At 31.5% G+C, this 21,136-nt stretch overlaps 1 protein-coding gene across 3 annotated transcripts in view; it reads left to right on the top strand.

Annotated features, from left to right (window-relative positions):
- Nucleotides 1-4,623: 4,623 nt before the first annotated feature.
- LOC106113404 (lachesin) overlaps nt 4,624-21,136 on the top strand; it is a 31,504-nt gene continuing 14,991 nt past the window's right edge. For all 3 annotated transcript variants that reach the window (XM_013306142.1, XM_013306143.1, XM_013306144.1), the window contains exon 1: nt 4,624-4,849. The gene's annotated coding sequence lies outside the window, so the exon portion shown is untranslated. The remainder of the gene's footprint in view (nt 4,850-21,136) is intronic.

Below are 21,136 nucleotides of genomic sequence, written 5' to 3' on the forward strand. Positions count from 1 at the left end.
CTTTGCGAATGTTTTATTCTATTCAGTTGTATTGCGGATAAAATGTATACTTAGTTAATTAAGATAAGTTACTTAACTCTTTTAGATGAATTTAAATGCGAAAATAATTTTCTTAAAAAATTTAACTCCAATATACACCAAAGAAATATTTATTATCTGTGTTACCTTGAAGGCAGTTACTGATGTACTGAATAAAATACGATCTTGTTATACTTAACTCTAACCGTGGGTTTCTACTGCTATAGTGTTCTTATGTAAACATGTTATCATGTCTCTCATTCTGTTTGAAATAACTGACATGACAATGTTTTTATATAGATGTTTCTACAGTGGAAACTCATGAATGTTTCTTTACAGTATAATACATATATTCGAATGGATAATTATTAAAAAAAAATGTTTAGGAACTCGAAGTTAATTACTACGAAAAGTCATTGTTATTTGGTTTCGCAATAGAGAATCGGGAGTTTACTATTATTGTGTTTTTTTTCATATCCAGATAAGTACACTCGTGAGATTAAGCCAACAGTAAGATTCTGCTTCCCCTATTTTTCGAGATAAACACAATTGTTATTCATGCTTAGGATTTTATTACTTAATAGGATGTTCGTAGTTATTGCATGCACGACATTTTAGTTTTCCCCACTGAATAATAATATAAGATATTTGCAGTTTTATACAGAGTTATAATATTTCATATTTTATTTGCTAAGTTATTAAATTACAAAAAAAAACAATATATTGTAAATTTGGAAATATACGAATGACAAATATAACTTTAATTATTTTGATTGATTTTATGAGTGTCATAATCTTATTAAGTAATTTATGAAAATGAAAACGTATGATTTAAAAACTATATTTCTTTTTAATAGTTATTATCGATAGTATATAAAGGTATTCATCAATTTTCTTTTTACACAATAACTGGAATTAAAAATAATATTAATAACTAAAATAATGGAAAAGCAATTCCATTTTCTTTAAGTTATTTAAATTTTGCGGCCATTTGTACTCGTTGTCTAGAAAGACTGCGCCCTTAATTCTTTTCCAAGGCCGATGTTTAATATCAGATGAGTCGCTTACTCATTTGTCTACAATATAATGTATTTTCTTTAGATTGTTATTCATTTATTTTTCAAAATTGAATAAAAGAAGGATGAAGAACAGTACATTTATCTGACGTTCTTACGGTGAAGGAAAACATCGTTATGCAACCTGACCATATTTGTGAAGAAATTCAAAGATATGTGTGAAGTCAACCAACCCGCACTGTACCAGCGTAGTTAACTATGACCTAGTCACCCCAACTTAGGGAAGACTCCAAGCGCCTTAGTAAAGATGTAGAGTGAGCTGATGATGATAATAATGCATAGAGTTTTTTGAAAATTTTAAAAGTATAGTTTCAGTAATTTATTTCTAGTTTCTTATGGTCTAAAAATCTATTACTTGATTAAAAATAGAAAACAGACGAAAGTTTGGTAATCCCGACTATACTTAAAATGTAATTTATTTGCTACTTATAAATTAAAGACGGTCGTTAATCTACCACAACTCTTTATTAAGTTTAAATTAAACACATTGCAAATTCCTTTGCTCTTAAGCCAATAATACAAGGAATGATTAATGCAACACCCTTTACAATACCTTTTGACCTTTCGTTTAATTTGCTCCTTGTTTCGAGAGTTTCATTAACACATCGGGGAAATAAAATGAACGAAGGGAGACGCGAGAACATGAAATCACGTTACCCCTGGACAGGGGCCCATTGCGGAATGAAATGAATACACCGAATGGTTAATTTGATATTTAACCACCCTTCAGACGATTTGATGAACTTTGATACACGTTTTTATACTTGTAACAAATCGGATTTACATTTAAGTCATCAACTTTCTTCATATTTCACTTACAGTGGGTTTCTGAGACCAAAATTTTCGATCTAAACATATTGTTATCTCTGTTCTGTTAAGAATAATAACGGGGATCACGATATATTTTATACAGAGATTTTAATGTAGCATCAATTATATACCTAGATTTGAGATCAATGTAAATTCAATTTAAAGAACCTTGACTTCATTACTCGACTACTATAGTTAGGAATAGAGTACTGTGAATAATATCAATAAAATCTGGATCAAGCTATTTAGACAAATCAAATAAGATAGATAAAAGACTTTGCTTAACATCGGAATGCGCCAATGGAAGCCTACAAGTAATAGAATGCATGCAGTACACGCAAACGCAATAGTTCATGTTAATGAAACGTAATACTGTGTTCCGGATGGGAAAGGTATTAACATTAATCGATTGCTACGGGGTACAGAAAATAGTTTACACAATTTGTTGAAGATGTCTCTGTGCTTAGCTGTTTTAGCGAATGTAACCGTTTGAAAGACTTGCATGTTCTCTTCAAAACAGAAGCACTTGTTATTTTAGTAATAACTAAACAAAACGTTTTTTATTGTGACATAGTAACTTGAAAATGTGTGAGAATGTTCATTTAATAAAAGAATATAAAATAAAATTATGATTACAATAGTACTAAATATAACAGATAATGAAACCTCAACTGTAGAAGGAAATCATTTATAGGCAAATATTCTTAGAAATCAAGGGCATTATTTCACCTTCGACTTGAAAATCTATTAGATTCCGGTATAGAAATAATTGGATAACACTCTCGGTATAAAGTTTCACGTGAAACGACAATTAACTTAGGTTTATATACACAGCGACAACTGACTAAGCGCTACATTTCTGGGGCTTTACTTGTGTTAATTTCCGCTGATGCCGTTAATCTTATTCTAATTTTTTATTATATACTTAAAGCAAATTTTTACTTTGTTTATTATTCTAACATTTTTAAAGTATTTTTACTGTAACTGAAATGATAATAAAAGATAAAAGAAAAAGAAACATTAAAGAGTGAATCCTATTTTTCTGTACTTGTTTATTTCTACTATATGATTTATTTTTCATGTTTGATGGAAATATTTAAATATGCTTTTATCAAAATTACAAATTTTGTCGTTTGTTCTACGTCATATCAAAAGTTATTCATTTTAACCTTTATAAATACTTAAATTTAACTTTATAAATAGTTTTGAGCGCTTACGAAACGGTCTGGTAACCACAATATCCGATCACTAAAATATTGTTCGAACTCTCGCCGAACTCTCCGTTTTATATTTTCGTATACCTCAATTGAAGGGAATGAACCGTAAAATATCGTTCAATTAAACATCGAATAACATTAAAGAAATCTAAACAATCGTGTTACGCAATTTTAGTCCTTATGCCGTAGCCAAATAGGTCAAGCCGAAACAAACCCCTGATACAATTGAGCTACGCAACGTTCCGGGGCCGCCGTCAACTGCCCTTAATGGCCTAGAACGGAACGAAACAGTGAAATTAGTGAAGCGCTAATTAAACGGACATTAGTAATTACTGTATAGCATGTTTTAAAGTACTATCGAAGATACGATCTTAAAGAATATTCTTAATCATCGTAACAATTATTTGTTCAAAAAAGTTTGACATAAAAAGAAAGAAAGCATCACGTCCATATCTAATAGGAGTAAGCGAGTTCTTCAAAATTTTTATTGATATTTAAAAATAATGTTACTTGTTCTCTTGTTTTTTGAAAAATATACTCATTGACTAATTATATATACATAATAAAAATTTAATTACTTCTACAATCTGGTTGTATTATTGTAACACATTTTAACGGATAAAATATACACACTATGCATCATTCGTTTTAAGTAAAAATAACATTTTTTCTTATAAATTAAAAAAATGTTATCATATTTTATCATATCACCACATTTTCATGTCATTTATAAAAGGAGGTAAAAAAACACTTGTTGACCTCCTTAATCGGATGTAACGCAACTGCGATAACATCAGGGTAAGGCTCGGATGACGTGCTACCGACAGTATACAAACAAAACATGCTTACAATATGTTGAAGCTTAAAAAAATTATAAAAAATAAGTTGAATATTAGTTTGAAAAATTCAAACTGGCAAATACATTTGAGTCACTAATTACTACATAGCATGTATGACGCTTTCGTATCGGAAAAAGCGTCTTCAAAGAAAATGCTTTTAATTTTCAATATGATTATTCTACATGTTCGTATAGTCTTCTACTACTGTCTTTAATGATCATTAGTACTAGCAAAAAGTCTTTTCTGCTACTAGTAAACCTTTCATAGATGCACATCACCTGACCGTATATAGTGCACTTCGGTAACATCGTTCATTTTTATAAGATATTTTCTAAAAAAAATGCATGAAAATCTGCACATAAGCAGACCGATGTGCGTATTATTTGTTACTATGACGTCTAGAGACTTCTACGAAAATTAATGAATTTTCAACACAAAAGTCATTAAATTAAAGAACTTCAGAACGCTTGTAGCGTAGCATCTAACTACCTCAGGCCTGAGGCATTCGGCTACGTTTTTCTTTAACGTTCTGTCCTTACAGCGCATACTTTATTTCTATTTGGTCGTAGCGGGAGGTTGAGCGGGCGGCGGAGTGGCGGGGAGCCAGGGGTAGGGCTGGGACACGCGCGGTAGCGTCGCCCCAGCCAGTTGAGGCTGCGGCGGACCCGCGTGCGCTTGTCGTGCGAACGTATCTCATAAAAAACTGTGACCTAGCAGTGTGTGTGACGTGATATAGTGGAGCAGCACAGATGCGTGCCGCCGCCGCCTTGCCGCGGTGATCGACTCACGCATGTGACTTGTGATTGCCTGTGGTTTGCGTGCGACTAAGTGAGTTCGTTGCAAGTTTGTGGTGTACTAACTCTCGGTGCAATCACGGTAATTGCCTCCGGTAAGTTATTATTGTTTTGTATAATAATTACCGTAGCTATATGCGTAGCAATGCGTTTTTTATATTTAAAGTCATTATTCTAAAGCAAATTTACTAGAAATGAACCAATTTATTTAGTTAAACATGTTTCCGTCGGGTTCGGATCTTAAAACCTATTTCAATCAATGCTGGGCTTCAAAAACCTGATAAAACAACCAATAATGGTCTCATTTTAATTACAAATTATTTAATTATAAGCCTAATTTCCTAAAGTAAAGAAGTATAAAAGAAAATCCATAAATTATGAACAAAATTTAGCTTAGTAAAATAATATTATAAAAAACCTGATTTTAGCACAGACATATTATTAATTTAGGTGTGTAAAATACAGTAATGTAATTGAATTGTTAACAAATCAGAATGAAAATTAAAACAAACGATTGACGTGGTGCAGTCAACAAGGTCGTGTTCCAGGTGATACGTTCAATTAGAACACGAGGACCAAAGAATCTTCATTCTACATAATTTATTAGACTGAGCTATTTCATAGAAAATATAACTTCCGTGAATTAATCAGTGGTTCAACAGTGGTAGAGCCCGCTTCAATATCTTCGCACGAACTGGCCCGGCTCGCCCGGTGAAATACCACGACTACACAGAAGATAGGCGTGAAGTGGAAGCAATTCCGCGTTTCTTCTGATGAGTGTGTCCCGGAGGCCTTATTTAGTCCTCTTTCCCTTCCCACCCTTTTTCTTATAAGGAAAGGATGGAAAGTGGAAGTGGACTTTTCGGATGAGAGGATGCATGGAAAGGGAAAATATTTTCTTTCTGTGCATCCTCTCCTTCGTCGATTAAAGGTAGGCAACGCATATGCAATTGCGTATGTCTATGGGCAAAGGTCACTTCGCTATTTCAGCGATTTCAGGTGGCCGCTCGCTCGTTTGATACCTTATGATATAATAAAAAAAAAATCAAACTCATTCTGAGCTTTGACTCCATAACAGTATGGTAAGTAATTTGTTCAACGCAACTAAAATTGGTAGGAGTAAGAGTGGAGTTGATTGAATGACCTCACGTAGCTAACCCAACTTTGATAAATCGTAGCAATGTCTACGAAAGGTCTACGCCGGAATGTATCGGTTACGAGTTTTCGATTTATACCAATGTAATCACTTGTTTATGTATTTTTCTATGTACTTTTACTCTTTCGTTATTAATTATATTAAATAATAAAATTGGGAATATAAAGGAATTTTCTACGCATACAAAATTACAGTATTTATGAACAACGTTGCTTATTTTTGAACTACCGGCAAAAAAGAAAGGAAGGTTAATAGAAGTTGTAAATGTATATTTTGAATTGGCTTAATACAACGAAAATATTTTTGCCAGAGTAATATCGTAAGCGCTAAGAGGGTTGAGCTCTTTTAACTTATTCCCATAAGACCGCTTTGTACAAAATTTCAAATTTTCATCTTAAGCTTATAAATGATTGTTTTTGAACATCGAGTTTGTTGTTTTCCTTTTGTATTAAATGGAACTATTATATCTATAACTTTTTTAATAATTAAATGAATAATACATTTCAAAAACAAACTTTTATTATGGTCTAGTTAATTAAAAGAATTAAAAAAAAGACAAAATACCCGTCATGACGAATCAAACGATCCCAACCGCGATTAGGTTGTGTCCTTTCATTGCGTTGTTCATAGCCATCTTCTAGCACCGGCGTTGGACCAGAACCATGTCTTTGTAAAATCGCGTTGTAACGCAATTCACATTTGTATAAAATATCAGCTCAATCAGTACCCGGGAGGTAGATCAAATTACATTTACAAGATCTGATAACTAAATAAAAACTTGTAATATTAGATAGTTTTTTTGCCTGTTATTAAACAGTAAAATACTAAAAATAAATGTTTCTACTGTTCTTATCTTTTTCTTTTTTAGCGATTAACATTTGGTTATCTTTTCTCTCTTCATATGCGTACGAAGTTAAATCTATTTGAGTAAACCTATTATGTTTTTGGTCTTTCAATTTTTGTTACTAAAACATAAAATTAAATTAGTTTCACGGTAGATAAAATATATAAATTGTCAATTTCTAGTTTTATCATTACTAATGTGCATTAACAGAGTAATTACTAATAACTAATCAAATCAACGCACTGAAAATACTATTAATAAAGTAATATGTACTTGATACTCTGTATATCAGTGTATCGAGCCATCGAAGAAAATTTATGTATAAAAGCACTCATGATTCTAGTCTATATTTCGCAGTAAAGTTATTTTATAGGTTCTCGTATAGAACTCAAATAGTAATGTAATGATTCTAATCAGAAAAGTGACAGTTTTTGATACGATCTATGTAACAATTTAAGATATAAAACATTTTATTCTAACTCTTAGTCTATATAGAATTCCGTCGATCTACAATAACATATTTTTCAAAGCGGAGACGCAATTTAAAATAAGAAATATCAAAGCTTAAGCCTGTCGCGTTGAGACCAGACGGTCTCTTGAGAAATTTCCGTGTTTTATAGGACAAAATAAATAGACGTTAGAGTCCAGAAAAAAAGTGATTCTGATAATATGATTTTGAAAATTGCCTTTAAATATTCAAGCATCTTTTTTTTTATAAAATAAATAAAATGCAAATTGGATTTATAATTCAAAATAAGGATTTATTGAAATCTTTTGCTTTTATCAAAAAAAAAATTGATTTTTTTTTGTCCCAAAAGTAGTTAAGAAAAAATAACTCAGAATTACAAAAAAAGTCTGATCAAGAACGGCACTAAAACGTCAATTTCATTTCAGATAAACGATGAAATTTTTGTGTATTTTTATGTTTTAATCAAGAGTAGAATAATTTATGCCGGAATCTGTTGGACCGAGATGCAGAGCGGTATTGATTTTGTTCAGAAATAGCAACGAGTTCTTTTACTGTTCACGATCCGATGTTTTCAAACAATGAACTTTAATATAATGCCATTTCGATATAAAAGAAAATATAAATACTGAATGTATGAAAATATATATTTTGAATACGTCAAATTCTTTTCTTTTAGTTGAGATTACTATGAATTTGGGCTCGGGATTATCAAGTCTATATACAAGACAAGGTCGCCTGCGACGCCGTCCGCACGGAATTAAAAAAAAACTTAATTAGTAGACTGTATTCTTCCAGACTATGTTCTATATTAATGCCATTATCAAGATCTGATTAGCTATTCTGAAGATACCTTAAAACAAACATCCCTCCATCCATCTAAGTATTCACGTTTAGAATATTATAAGTAAGATAAATAAGATTATATTATACATTCATATATGAAAACATTATACCCTGTTGTTAGTTAGGAAAAAATGTAATAAAAGTACGTGAATAATTTTAATCATACAATATTATTAATTATTTGCCCTTGCTTTGAACTGAATTAATTTTAAACATTACAGTAATTAAGCCATCAGTGCTGGAATGTAATTTTGGTTAAACTTTTGTCATTGTAAATTTATATTTCAACAGCGAATGTACTCGAACTTTTCAAAAACTAACCGAGATAAAATGTTATTTCAGTGACAAAAAATTTAATTGCATTTGAATTTGTACTATGTATTTACTATTGTTATCTTTTTATATACTAAAAGCAAACAAATACATAATTTTGTATATAAATAATCTTTGTACAAAAAAATCCTGTTAAAACGATTGTTATGAATGCTTAATTTTAATTAAAATAAAATCTTTGCCAAAGCCATTGCTTTGTTTACTAAAAAAATTATAACGATTATTTTTATGAAGACAAGTTAACATAATGGAGTCATCAAAATCGTGAACAAATTACTTATACTGAAAATCTTTCAAAATTACAATAAATATGAAGAACACAGAATTAAAATGAAAAATACTTGATATTTTCGAATGTGTGTCGTAACTAAACAATGTCATTTACTCTTTAATACAATACATGTGTAACACTTCGCTTGCATCTTAAAACTCGGACTCCATTGGGCTAAATGCCAATTACGAGTAAGTGGCGGCTAAATTGGTAGTTAGTCGAGCCGTTTTAGTGTTCAGATATAGCTTATCCTACTAAGCTATATATCAAATACTTCGCTAATATATTCGACCTCCTTTCTATATAAGGTTAAGTTCCTCACGAAAAAGCTCTGATAGAATTAATAATATATATTAGTGTCTAAAATATAAAGCCAATGTTTTATATTATAAGGTCGTCACCTAACAAACAATCGTCACCTAAATTAGCTGAAATAGCGAAGCTACCGCTGCCCATATACATCTGCAACGGCAGATTTGTTGCTTACCTTTAATCCACAGAGGAGGGGGTACAGAAAGGGAATATTTCCCTTCTCCATGCGTCTCGTCCTCTGTCAAATCCATTTTCCCATCCTTTGCTTAAAATAAAGGATTTGGAGAGAAAGGGGACTAAAATTAGGAATCCGGCATACAAGTAAGATGCGTATAGCAAAATTTTACTATAATTTGAGAATCTTTGTATAAAATGTACATTATCTAGTCTTCTCGAGTGTATTGTAGTCAAAAAATTGCTTATAACTTTACCACAATTGATTTAAATTCAACATACCAGAATTTATTTTCGGAATATTTAATGGACATCATGTTTAAAATATAGGTTACGTACTGATAATTTCCTTTTAAAGTTACAAGACCTAGTATTCAGAGTAGGAACGCATATGACCTACTCACCGCATTTAACTTTATTCTAACAGCCGTATGCAGCTTTTTCTCTTCAGTTCCAACTAAAAGCCAAGAAAAGTTCTCAAACTTGTGCAATTAAACTGTATCTATTGACCTCCTTTCAAAAAATCCTTTTATATCACTTGATTGTGAGTTTTTTTCACTTAACACTTAAATGCAAATAAAATATACATTGCGCTTTGCGTTGTCTGCAAGAATTTAAAATATAATAGAAGAGAATCTCTTATCTACTACAGTAGATTGGATTTCGTTAAAATGTCACAGATTTAACTTAATACAAGAAATTATAAAGTGTTTTGGAAAAAAAAATCGGGAAAAGTTAGCATTTGATGTTAATTTACAATTGCTTAGAAACTTATCTTTGATTGTTTTATTTCGTAGAGTTGTGAAGTGGTACATTTATTCGATTTTATTTATCGTATCGACTTATCACTAAAACAAGTTTTGTAGCTGCTTTTATATGAAATTATTCATCACTGGGAAATCAACAAAAGAAATTGTTCTATAAAAGACTGACAAAAAATCACATGGCATATAAAACATTGATGTACGGCTACCAAGCGTTCCATTGTGTTACTGGTATTGAAGATTTATTGGTACAAACCGCAGCTCTATGCGAAAAAAACGAATAAAAAAATGGAAAACAAAACAAATGTGAAATTGGATGGTGGTCGCGGACAAACCGGCGTTCGATTCAAACGCGCGCAAACAGTAGTAATAAAGAAGGAAATTGGAAAATTGAACGGAGCTGAAGCAAGAAATGGGGAGAGACATATTTTAAGACAGAAAAGATTTAGCTATAGTAAACATATGAACGCATATTTTGATTTAGTGATTAAATCAAAATATTCGGTCGTAAATATACACATAGGTTCCGAGCCCCTCGGTGGGGACGTATAGTGAGCTGATGGTGATGATGATGATAAATATCTCAACTAGTATTATAAAGAGGAAAGATTTGATTGGTTGTCGCTTGTTTGTATTGAATAATTTGACAGGCGCTGTTAAGAATCTACAATATCTCCGGGTGCCATACGCTATATTTACAAGTTATAACTAGATATTTTTTCTTTCATTTGTTTGCACACGAAGCCGCGGGCAACTGTTTTTATGAATATGAAATTATTTATAATATATTAAGTGTTTTTTATTATCATTACTTCCTCACATTTTAAACAGAAAATAAAATTAAAAAAAATATATATTTTTGTAGAAATAAATATTTGAATTACTCCAAGAAAATATCGATACCTTAAGAAAGTATTACATGAAAAATAAATAACATATTTTTTATAAATCAGAGCCTAAAGAACAATAAATTTTCTTTCGATCATAATTTACATTGCCAATAAAATGGAATTACCATAGATACGTACGTCGTGTAGAAGTATTCCAATGTTCAGTTCGCATTCAAAGCGTCATTCCTATGATAGACTATTACGTTACCGTGCTTGTTACTATTATTCGTGAAATAAAATTCTCTCGGCTTACTACATGACCCTCGGGTGCCATTACTTCCACACAATGCCTGGCTTCAGCACACATCAAATAAAAGTTTATTTATGACTTCCTACTACACTTCCCTTGGATGTATGTAACACGAACTTTATAGTATTTTAAAATTTAGTGTGTACGTTTACTTTTATTTTCATACTAGCTTTTTCACGGGTGGTGTTAAAAATAAACCTCATAAGAAGTCTATGTGTTCTTCAAAACTATGCTCTACATTTATGCCAAATTTCAGTGAGATTCGTTGAGTTGTTCTGGAGATACATATGTAATAACAAATATCCATCCAAACATTCGCATTTATATTAGGTTACTATGTAATATATTGGATGCATGTTTTTGTCCAATATTTTAGCAAAGTATTATCACTATTTGATTAATAGTTTAAGAACGCAGAGAGGATTTTTTTTCTAAAAAAACGATATTGTAACTTACTTAAAAGCTCATAGTAAAGTTCGATTACATTGAGGTAGTCTGAGGGGTTTATTCTTTTCAGTATATTTAAAGTTTATTATTACTTTTGGGACAGAATTCAAAACAGGACTTTGTTTATGTTTATGAAACATTTTAACTTATTGCTGTGATTATAAAAACTTGTCTTAACGCTTACTACCGAACTCAAAGTGGTTAAGAGGTCATTAAATGCCTGTTTAAACTAACTATTAACAGACTAATTTAGCGGCAGTTAGTGCCTTTGGAATTAAAAACAAATAAGTATCAACTACGCTTAATCCTTGCACTCTAGGGATATGAACAGCGAACACACAGAAGTTACTAAAGCCACCACAAAGTCCCTTAATTGATTCAGAAACTATTTTGAGTTCGAATTTACTGTCATTTACTTTTAATCTCAGTTAAGTTGCACTAAATCAATTTATCTGTATATTTAGTTCCATTTAAAAGGAAATATTAACACTAAATAAGTACGAAAAGTTCCAAATTAGTAGTAATAAAGTTATTATAATTGTAACTAAATTGAATAGTTATTATTTATCGATTTATCCTTGATTTAATTTAATTATAAGTTTCTTGAAATTATCAAGTTTGTATAAATTACAAGACCTGGTACTTCTGTTAATGTTTTTTTTTAATAAATTATTATAATTAGCTAGAATCTTATCACGGATGTTACTTAATACAAATGTAATAGGAGTAATAAAACAAAATTACACCGTCTAAGTAGTGTAAAAAGTAACATCAGGCACATTACGTAGCGAGGAACGCGACCTCTGTCGGATAATATCTTGATGAATAAATTACATCACGGAAGTCGGAAAGCGCAACGCTACTGCGGACTAGTTTTGTCACGAAATACAGTAGTTGCATTAGAAATTTTATTATACAATAGTTTTCTTTTCCTCTTTTTACCTGTAATAAAATTACCGGTTGACTTTTTAGTCTGATTGACAGATGAATAATTGAAACTATGTTTTAAGTGTGTGCTCAATTTTGGCTTACAGTTAGTTTCCACTAGTAAAACATATCGTCATCTCGGTCATGCACTTTATAAATGCTGAGATAAAAAATATGTTCGAAAGTAAAAAATCGTATAAATCAATATTGTTGTACCTTTATTTTGCTCAGTAGATAAAACCAGCTTTTTTCTATAGTACCATTTCCAATCTGTTTCGATGATTATCTCTGTCTCTCCGACATTAATTCCCGTTACCGCACCAACTTTAGCAATCTCAGTAGTAATAAATATCCTTTTGTAATCGTTACTTTTATACGATAACAGACGGACAATATTTATGTTTTTTTGGCTACGTTATTGTTTTTATGTTAGTAATATCTATAAAGACATCCAACTTCTTAGAACTAAAAATAAACAAGCGAATTCCAAACATTAATGTGTTCTACAAGAGGACACACGACACGACAAATAAGTTCCGTACATTATTTTTTGTCAAAATTGAATAGATGAAGTGTTAACAAAATTATTTTGCCATAGTTTATAAAGATTTTCGCCACGTCTTGTTTGCAATAATTAACATAATTATTACAATAAATCACACTAACCGTGGGTTTCTAAGACCAAAACCTCTTTATAAAACATATCGTCATTCATGTTATCTTTGATTAGAAAACAATATGTTTTAAACGGAGATTTTGCTCTCGGAAACCCAGTATAAAACTACGCGTAACATGAGCATGTATAAATATATATATTAAAGAAGCTAGTGATATCCTGTCAAATGTAAATCTATAACTACACGGACACGATCTATATAAACAGTGTGCGGTATATTACGTGATATAACAGAAATATAATCACATCAACAACGTGACAAGTTAATCTAGTAGATTTATACAAATTCAACGTAACACAAACGTCGTCGTCTTCGGATTATTTAAAGGCAGACACGCAACGCTAAATGGTTCATTGCACCTGCCTCGAAGACATTGATCAATCTCTCACGACTCACCGATTTTATTTATTCATATCTCCAGCGATAAAATGAGAAATTCGCAAACTTATTCATGCCACCTAGACACTGGAAGTTTGAACATAAATTATAATAAACTGCAACATAAATTTTATACTGTCTCCAAAGAATTATTATAGAATTAAAGTACATTATATAGTATTATAAAAAAAATCACTAACAATTTAATTACGTTATTGCGCATTTTTACTATAGCTGAAGACAAAAGTTACAATTTTAATTTGTTCCATTTCTAACAACAATAAACGGAATTCGTTTATTCTTTTGTTTCTCGTAAAAACGTTGTTCCGAGGATAAATGGTCACGGTTTACGAAATCCAGTAAAAAGAACGTAAAATATTGTTAAACACGGCATAAAATATGCAACAAAACATAAAAGCTCTTAGTGGCATTAGCAATAGCGATAGAAGCGCGTGAAATGACACATTTGTTTAAGTGCCGTTTACGAAGCCCGCCACTGGCTAAAGGCGAATCAGCAACGTATATTTTTATGATAGGGACACACTGGCACGGTTTACTTACATTTTGCACGTTTTACAGTTTTTTCCTTGGATGTAACGACCATAATTTGATATTTTATGCTCAATGGAAGCAAACGAAGTAGCTTCACGTATGTTTAACTCAGTGTTTGTGCGTACATTTTACGACAACATGACGTAAATACATTTAAAACAGATTTTACATAATAAGAGGTGTAAAACTATATAATAAAAATTCATATAACGTGCTATTTTCTCAAAAAATGGTGTAGGATTTTAGGAATAGATGTAAGCGCTGCCGAAATATAAGAGAATTTGAATGAGAACCAGAAGAACCAAGTTGTTTCGTATTTCAAACTATAAAAAGTAAACAAATAGCTTTTTACTATCGTACAGCATTGTCAGCTCTGAATTAAAATCTTCAAGTATTTTAATAATATTCTTCTAAACATATAGATGTCAGAATCTAGATTTAACCAAAACATTTAGAACGACATTTTCTTAAACCTTTCTTAAGATATCAAATGTGCAATGTGTTCCATATTCAGAAATGCATTGGAATATTGCCAAGTACATTTCGTTATACCCCAAAACTAACCAATTCTTTCGTAACAACTTCCATAATCTTACATGACTTGGACTCAGGGCAGTAGCTGTAAAATAATTGTAGTTTTTTCTTCATAAATCATTGTCGTGGTTTTGATAAGAAAGTAAACTTGAATTTTATTTCCTATGCTACAAAGCTATTTTTAGCTGTAATAGAAAAATTAAGAAGACTATGAAAGTACATTTTTTTAGTACTTATATTATAGCTGTAGAAAATTAAGATGATTTTCTTAAAATTTGTTTTACCCTTTATAGGTCTAATATTAAAAGCTAAATTTCAGACTAACAAAAAGGTTTTGTAGTCATGTAATATGACTCGTGCATAGCCCGTAAAACCTTTAAAGGTCGGAGAGACCCAAAAATAAACGTTATTCCACTTTGTTAAATTCTAATCGATTACACGTATCCCTTATTCGGGTAAATGGGTAAATTATTAAAAAAAAATGTTTCACTTCTAAAAGAAACAATATTATTTGCGAATTATATTGCTCATGAAATTTAGCTTAAGGAAATTGCCTTTGCGCGAAGGAACACTGAACACGCGAAACGTTCGTAGGAGAAAATTTGATAGCTTATAGCTTTGATGGCAGACGTGAGTGTATGGCTCAGGTGATCGCCGGGACGTGACGTGGAATAATTTAAACATTGATTTATTTAATGCTCCCTTATAACTTTACTGATGCTTATCAATATTACGTATATTATGTTCAAAAGTAGAACAGATACGTCGAAGTACAATTAGACGTTTTTTTTTATTTACATAACGCTGCGCTAAAATCAAAAACACATAACTCTTCAATATTGATCAAGTTAATAAGGCTACTGAAAGTGACATAAGAAAAACTTAGATGTAATTAAAAAAAATGTGTCAATTTTACCAATTGGCACATTTTTTTTAATTACATCTAATGGATATTGGCACAAAATCCTGTTCCAAAAACATTATTAAAATGTAATTTAAATTGATAAAAAATAAATTTTTTACTAATAAGGAAAAACTATAATTAGACTAACACAAAGTAACATCGGGAGTTCTACTTAAAAGCAATACCTATTTCAATCACAGTTCGTTAGCTTTCTCCCTCGGTAGCTAAGCAACGTAAGTGAAAAGTCCCTGATCTTTATTTGATTCAGGTAAAAATCTTTACCTGTTCAAGTATAATAGAATAAGAATTTTTACCTGTTTTGATGAGCGAAATGAAAATTCTTTTAAGGGTAAACAAATAGGGCATTTAATTAAGCAACAATTCTACTTTTATTATTTCGAATAAATATCACGATATTTTCATTCTATGACAACTTACTTGCAACGACTATTTTAAAAATGGCTCCATCAATTGAGATACAATATAGACAAAAAAATATCCAAAAACATGATAGTAAATATTCCATCTTATCTTACTTCTTACTAATATTATTAGTGCGAATGTTTAGATGGATAGATGCATGTTTGTTTGAAAGTATCTTCAGAATAGCTGAACGGATCTCGATGAAATTGGGCATACATATAGAACATAGTTTGGAAGAACACATAGGCACACAATTATGATTTTTTTTTATTCTGCGCGGACAATGGGCGACAGATATAATCGAAATAAAACAATTGGAGTACAAGACCTTTCTGCTTTTATTATTGTATAATGCTTTCGTATTCTAAAAATAGTTACAATTCTGGATAACGGTTGGGCTACATGTTACGTAAATATCACTAGGGATAAATGTAAATCACCGTATCGTTGGCTTCCAGCCCATTGGTGCTACAGCCTTGGAGCATTGAAACAATGATTTTTTTAAAAGCAAACGTATTCTTATGTAAACAGATACTTGTCTATCTTTTGTTTATTACTATCGGACAGTTATACATTTTAGCATATGTTTAAATCAGAAATTTTATTTACACATGTCATTGACTGACATTGTTTGTTGTCTATAGTTTTATTTTGGAACGATTCTGTGTTTAAATTGATAAAACAAAAATGTCGGTGAACTTGTTCAGATAGGTTTGATATTTCTCATTTCTATTTCATTCTACGATACGTTATAATAGGTGATCTTAGCTATCAGTCGCGAGTGAGAGCAGATTACTTCTTACTAATATTATAAATGCGAATGTTTAGATGAATTTGGATGGATGTTTGCTAGAAGGTATCTCCTGAACAGCTGCATGGATGTTGCTAAAATTAAGCATAGATGTAGAACATAGTCTGGAAGAACATAGGCTACTAATTATTTTTTAATACCACGCGCTGTAGTCATGGGCTAGTTGATTGTGAAATGTTAACTTGCTTTTTTATTTTAAGTATTTACTTTAGGGCCTTGTTATATTATGAGTCTGATGGAAACTGTTAATGTATAATTAAAATTGATGTCTGTAATACACCGAGGACCAAAGTAATCGTTACAACAAAGCCTTTTCACAATGTGCAAAGGGAAATAATAGCAATTTAGCTCCCAAAAGGCCTTGTAAATCTATGTAATTTATATTAATAGCCCTGAATTTAGGTTAGTTTTGTTATAAGTCGACACTTGGGGACCGATTTCGGTGTTAACTAGACGATACTAAATCAAAATGAATCGTGTTGTTTTGGACTACCATAGTACGTACACAATTATTGGTTATTACCTCAACAATTATGTTATGATTTTGCTTATCTATTTACTCGTAAAGCTAAGAATCTTAAAATGATATATTCGTTTCTTCATACTAATATACGGCAGCAGAATAGTTTCTTGAATTGATTTAATTTACAATTTTCTTCAATTAAGGCTTTTAAATCGAAGACTGTGAAAGGCATTTTGTGGTAGTTTTGAAGTTCCTTTTGAAAATATATTTTTTTTATATCATAAGGTGGTAAAGGAGCGAGCGACTACGACGACATACATATGTAATTGCATATGCATTGCTTACCTTTAATCGACGGAAGAGAAGATGCGCAGAAAGAAAAAATATTTTCCCTTGCCATGCATCGTCTCATCCGGAAGGTCCACTTCCACTTCCCATTCTTTTCTTATAAGAAAAAGGGTGGGAAGAAAAAGAGGACTAAATTAGGCCTTCGGGACGCACACTCATCAGACGAAACTAGGAATTGCTTCCACTTCACGCCTGTCTTCTGTGTGGTCGTGGTATTTCACCAGGCGAGCTGGGCTAATTCGTGCGAAGATGTTAAAGCGGGCTCTACCACTGTTAAAACTGTTGTCAATGTTAACATATTTAACAATTAAGTCGTATTTTCAACTAATTACCAAAGCATTTATACTTGGTCAAGGTTGTAGTGTAGAGAATGCAGCAAAATTGTAACTTTTAACCTTGAGGCTCAATGCCGAGTACCCTTACTGCGTTAAACTGTTAGTAGCGTTGTAAATAATTAAAAAAGCCTGAGTTCTGTATAACGTGCGTATGCTTTATGCCTTAAAGTTCATGTAAATCTATTCAACAAAATATTTCAACCTGTTAAGGAAAGCTCACAATTAAGGTCATTTATTTTCAAGTAAAATTAGTAATAACACTTATCTTTTTAGTATTTATAACATTCTAAAGTAAACATCATCATCATCAGCAGTCGATACGTCTACACTGAGGGGCTTGGAGCCTACCCTACATTATTTGTGACTAGGTCATAGTCCACCACGCTGGCCAAGTGCGGGTTGGTTAACTTCACACATGTCTTTTGAATATAGTAATCGATACTACTAAATTACTTTTTCAGGCCAAAAAAATAATATAATTTTTAATCTTTTATAAAATAAAGTCACCAGAGTCATCATAAATGCTGTCATATTCCATGTACCAACTAAATGACAAACATTACAGTAATGAAAGTCATCTCCTAGAAACAAAAGCAAAACTCAATGTTCTGTAAAAACATAATACTCATAAATAATGGACACAATTTCGTTGACGCCGTTTCATCGTGCGAGAATTTTATACAGGTAATTGAGTTACGCATAAAAACATCGCAAGGATTTATTGTAATAAGCCGTGGACACGGCAAGTTATTTGTATTATGAGTTTAGGAAATTATATCTACATGTATTGTTGCAATAAAATGATCCGTTACAGTTTTACATTTTATTAGCAGTGGCAATGAGATGTTGAATGAAGTTATGAAATATGTATTCCATTCTTATTAATCATTGCCGCATTCATTCCAGACTAGTCATGGTCATTACGCATTAGAGACTTCACAAACTGCACTTCAACCTTTCTTATATAAAATTACAGTATTTTCTGTATTCTTGATTTTAGTTGAAAATTGTAAAAATGTAACCTTTCTGGATTTTAAGAAAATTCTATGAGCATCAAAGCGCTTTGTCGGGCCAAAGGAAAACAAAATGAAAATGCGAAACGGAGCTGCTATTTATTATAATAAATTTTAAAAAATAACTTGAATATCAAGTAAAACTAAGTAATAATAAAATGTAAAGATACACTAGTATTCTTCAAAGTATACGATCGTGATATTCAAGACTTTGTGAGAAGTCCTATAAGGTTGTAACGCGATCTAAGCTTAGACCTAAAGATAAGTTGGAAAGGTTTCAGACGAACCATTGCACGTATACCTTGCAAAGGACTTGTGAATAGATCAATTGTTTCAAGTACAGTCACCAAAACAAATGGTGTAAGATTCAAAATAATTTACAAAAATTATTCTGATACTACGACTGATAAGTGGAGATACCAAAAGTCGGTGCATCTTCAAATGTAAACTACGAAAATTACCAATTTTTTTTTATTAAAACCAAGTATCAATTTAAATTAAGTGCTTAGTACATTTTTATTTCAAAAAGTATTTGTTTTGTAAGAAAAACCCAATTTGTTTGACTAAACATGCTTTAGTAAATTGCGTTACGTCTCATATATAGTTACCATAATAAGTTTTCTTCGCGGACCTTGATAATACTATTAGTGTTGGCGCCAACTCAACCCACTCTTTTTGTACTTGGTAAACAGCCAAGGACAACATTGCTTACTTATTTGTAAGTAGAGTTTGTGTGAACAGCCCTTACGTAGGCGTCGGCGAATACGTATGTACTCCTAATGTAGGAGTCGCTCAATACTATGACCTACGTCTACTTAAAAATCTAGCGTGTAGTATAAATTGTTAAAGAGTTACACGTACTTTGTAATTCTAACTTACTTTTTATAAAAATATTTTAAAAAACATTCTTTGTCGCTTCGAATGAAGTCCAGAACTCCCGATTTCACTATTTTGTAACGTTTTCAAGCAACTCGACAGAATTTTCCGATCTCAAAAGTTATTTGATATTCCACGTGAGTTTGCACCCTGATTCGCGGATAAGAATTGGCTCGTCGCTTACGTGCAAGACTGTACTTATATACACTAGACGTGACATATTTCCTCTTTGGATATTACGTACATTCGGGATGTAAAGTGTCAAAGCGGGGATTACTTTGAAGATATTGAAATGTATTTGAAATGCTGTACGTTTTGGTATTTTGTACCGATATTTATTATACTATTCAGGTTGATAGTACCAAAGGTAGAGTATAGTGCGTCCGTGCTTGTACGGTGTACAAAAGACCGTGTGTTCTTTTAGCAATCGATGCGAACGATAAAAGGTTTTATGTCGGCATTGTACAAAACTTGCTTTTACGACGTGTTTATGTGTCGGTGAGCTGCTATTGATGGATGTCGGTGATCTTTTATTTATTTGTTTTGTCGTATTGCTGGTATAATGACAACAAACGCATGACTGTTAGTAACTTTATTTATAACAAATCGTAATGCGTGGTATTACGTATTTAGTACTTGTACTTGTCAGTGTTGTGTGTGATTTTCGTAATTCCCTGTGCCCATTTATTCAATTTAATATATAATTGGTGACTAATAAAAGCAGTAAGATTTTATGCGGAGATACATGTAGAAGTGTACGTAGGGTAAGTCATATACTCTTGGGCGACCCTCGTCATTGGAAGTCAGAACCATAATCAGTATATTGTGAACAAAACTGAATTAATTTATTATAGCGTAATTAAATTAAATCTTTTTTGCGGCGCTTTAGCATCTAAAATTGAAGAAAGCCTGAAAGGTATAGAATTTTGCTGTCTCTTTGAATAATCAGTAATCCTCTATTTCGTTCCTTTTTCATCGAAATTTTGATTACTTCATTTGGATTACGCAAATTGAAAAAAGACTCGTAAACTTTTAAAAGCTTAAACGAATAAAACATCTTTTGAGGATAAACACATTATTACCATATAAAAAAAGCTTGTTTCACATTCATATTATTTATTTTAATTTTAAAACAGTAAAAAATATACAATTGCGTTGTTTAATATCCTCTTCTAATCGGTATTTCCAACCAGTTACGACTTAAGATCCTCCAAGGAAAGAACGTACAACTTAAAGGTTGGCGACGCATCTGCGATTTCTCTGGTATTGCGGATTTCCATGGGCATCAATTAAATTAGGCAATCCGCTTCTTGTATAAAAAGAAAATAATCGGCCGGAACTAACTGAACACTGGAGAAGGATATTTCGCTAAAATTATTTTTCTCCTG

Source organism: Papilio xuthus, unplaced genomic scaffold (genome assembly GCF_000836235.2).
Source record: "Papilio xuthus unplaced genomic scaffold, Pxut_1.1 DF828258.1, whole genome shotgun sequence".
Taxonomy (NCBI): Eukaryota; Metazoa; Arthropoda; class Insecta; order Lepidoptera; family Papilionidae; genus Papilio; species Papilio xuthus.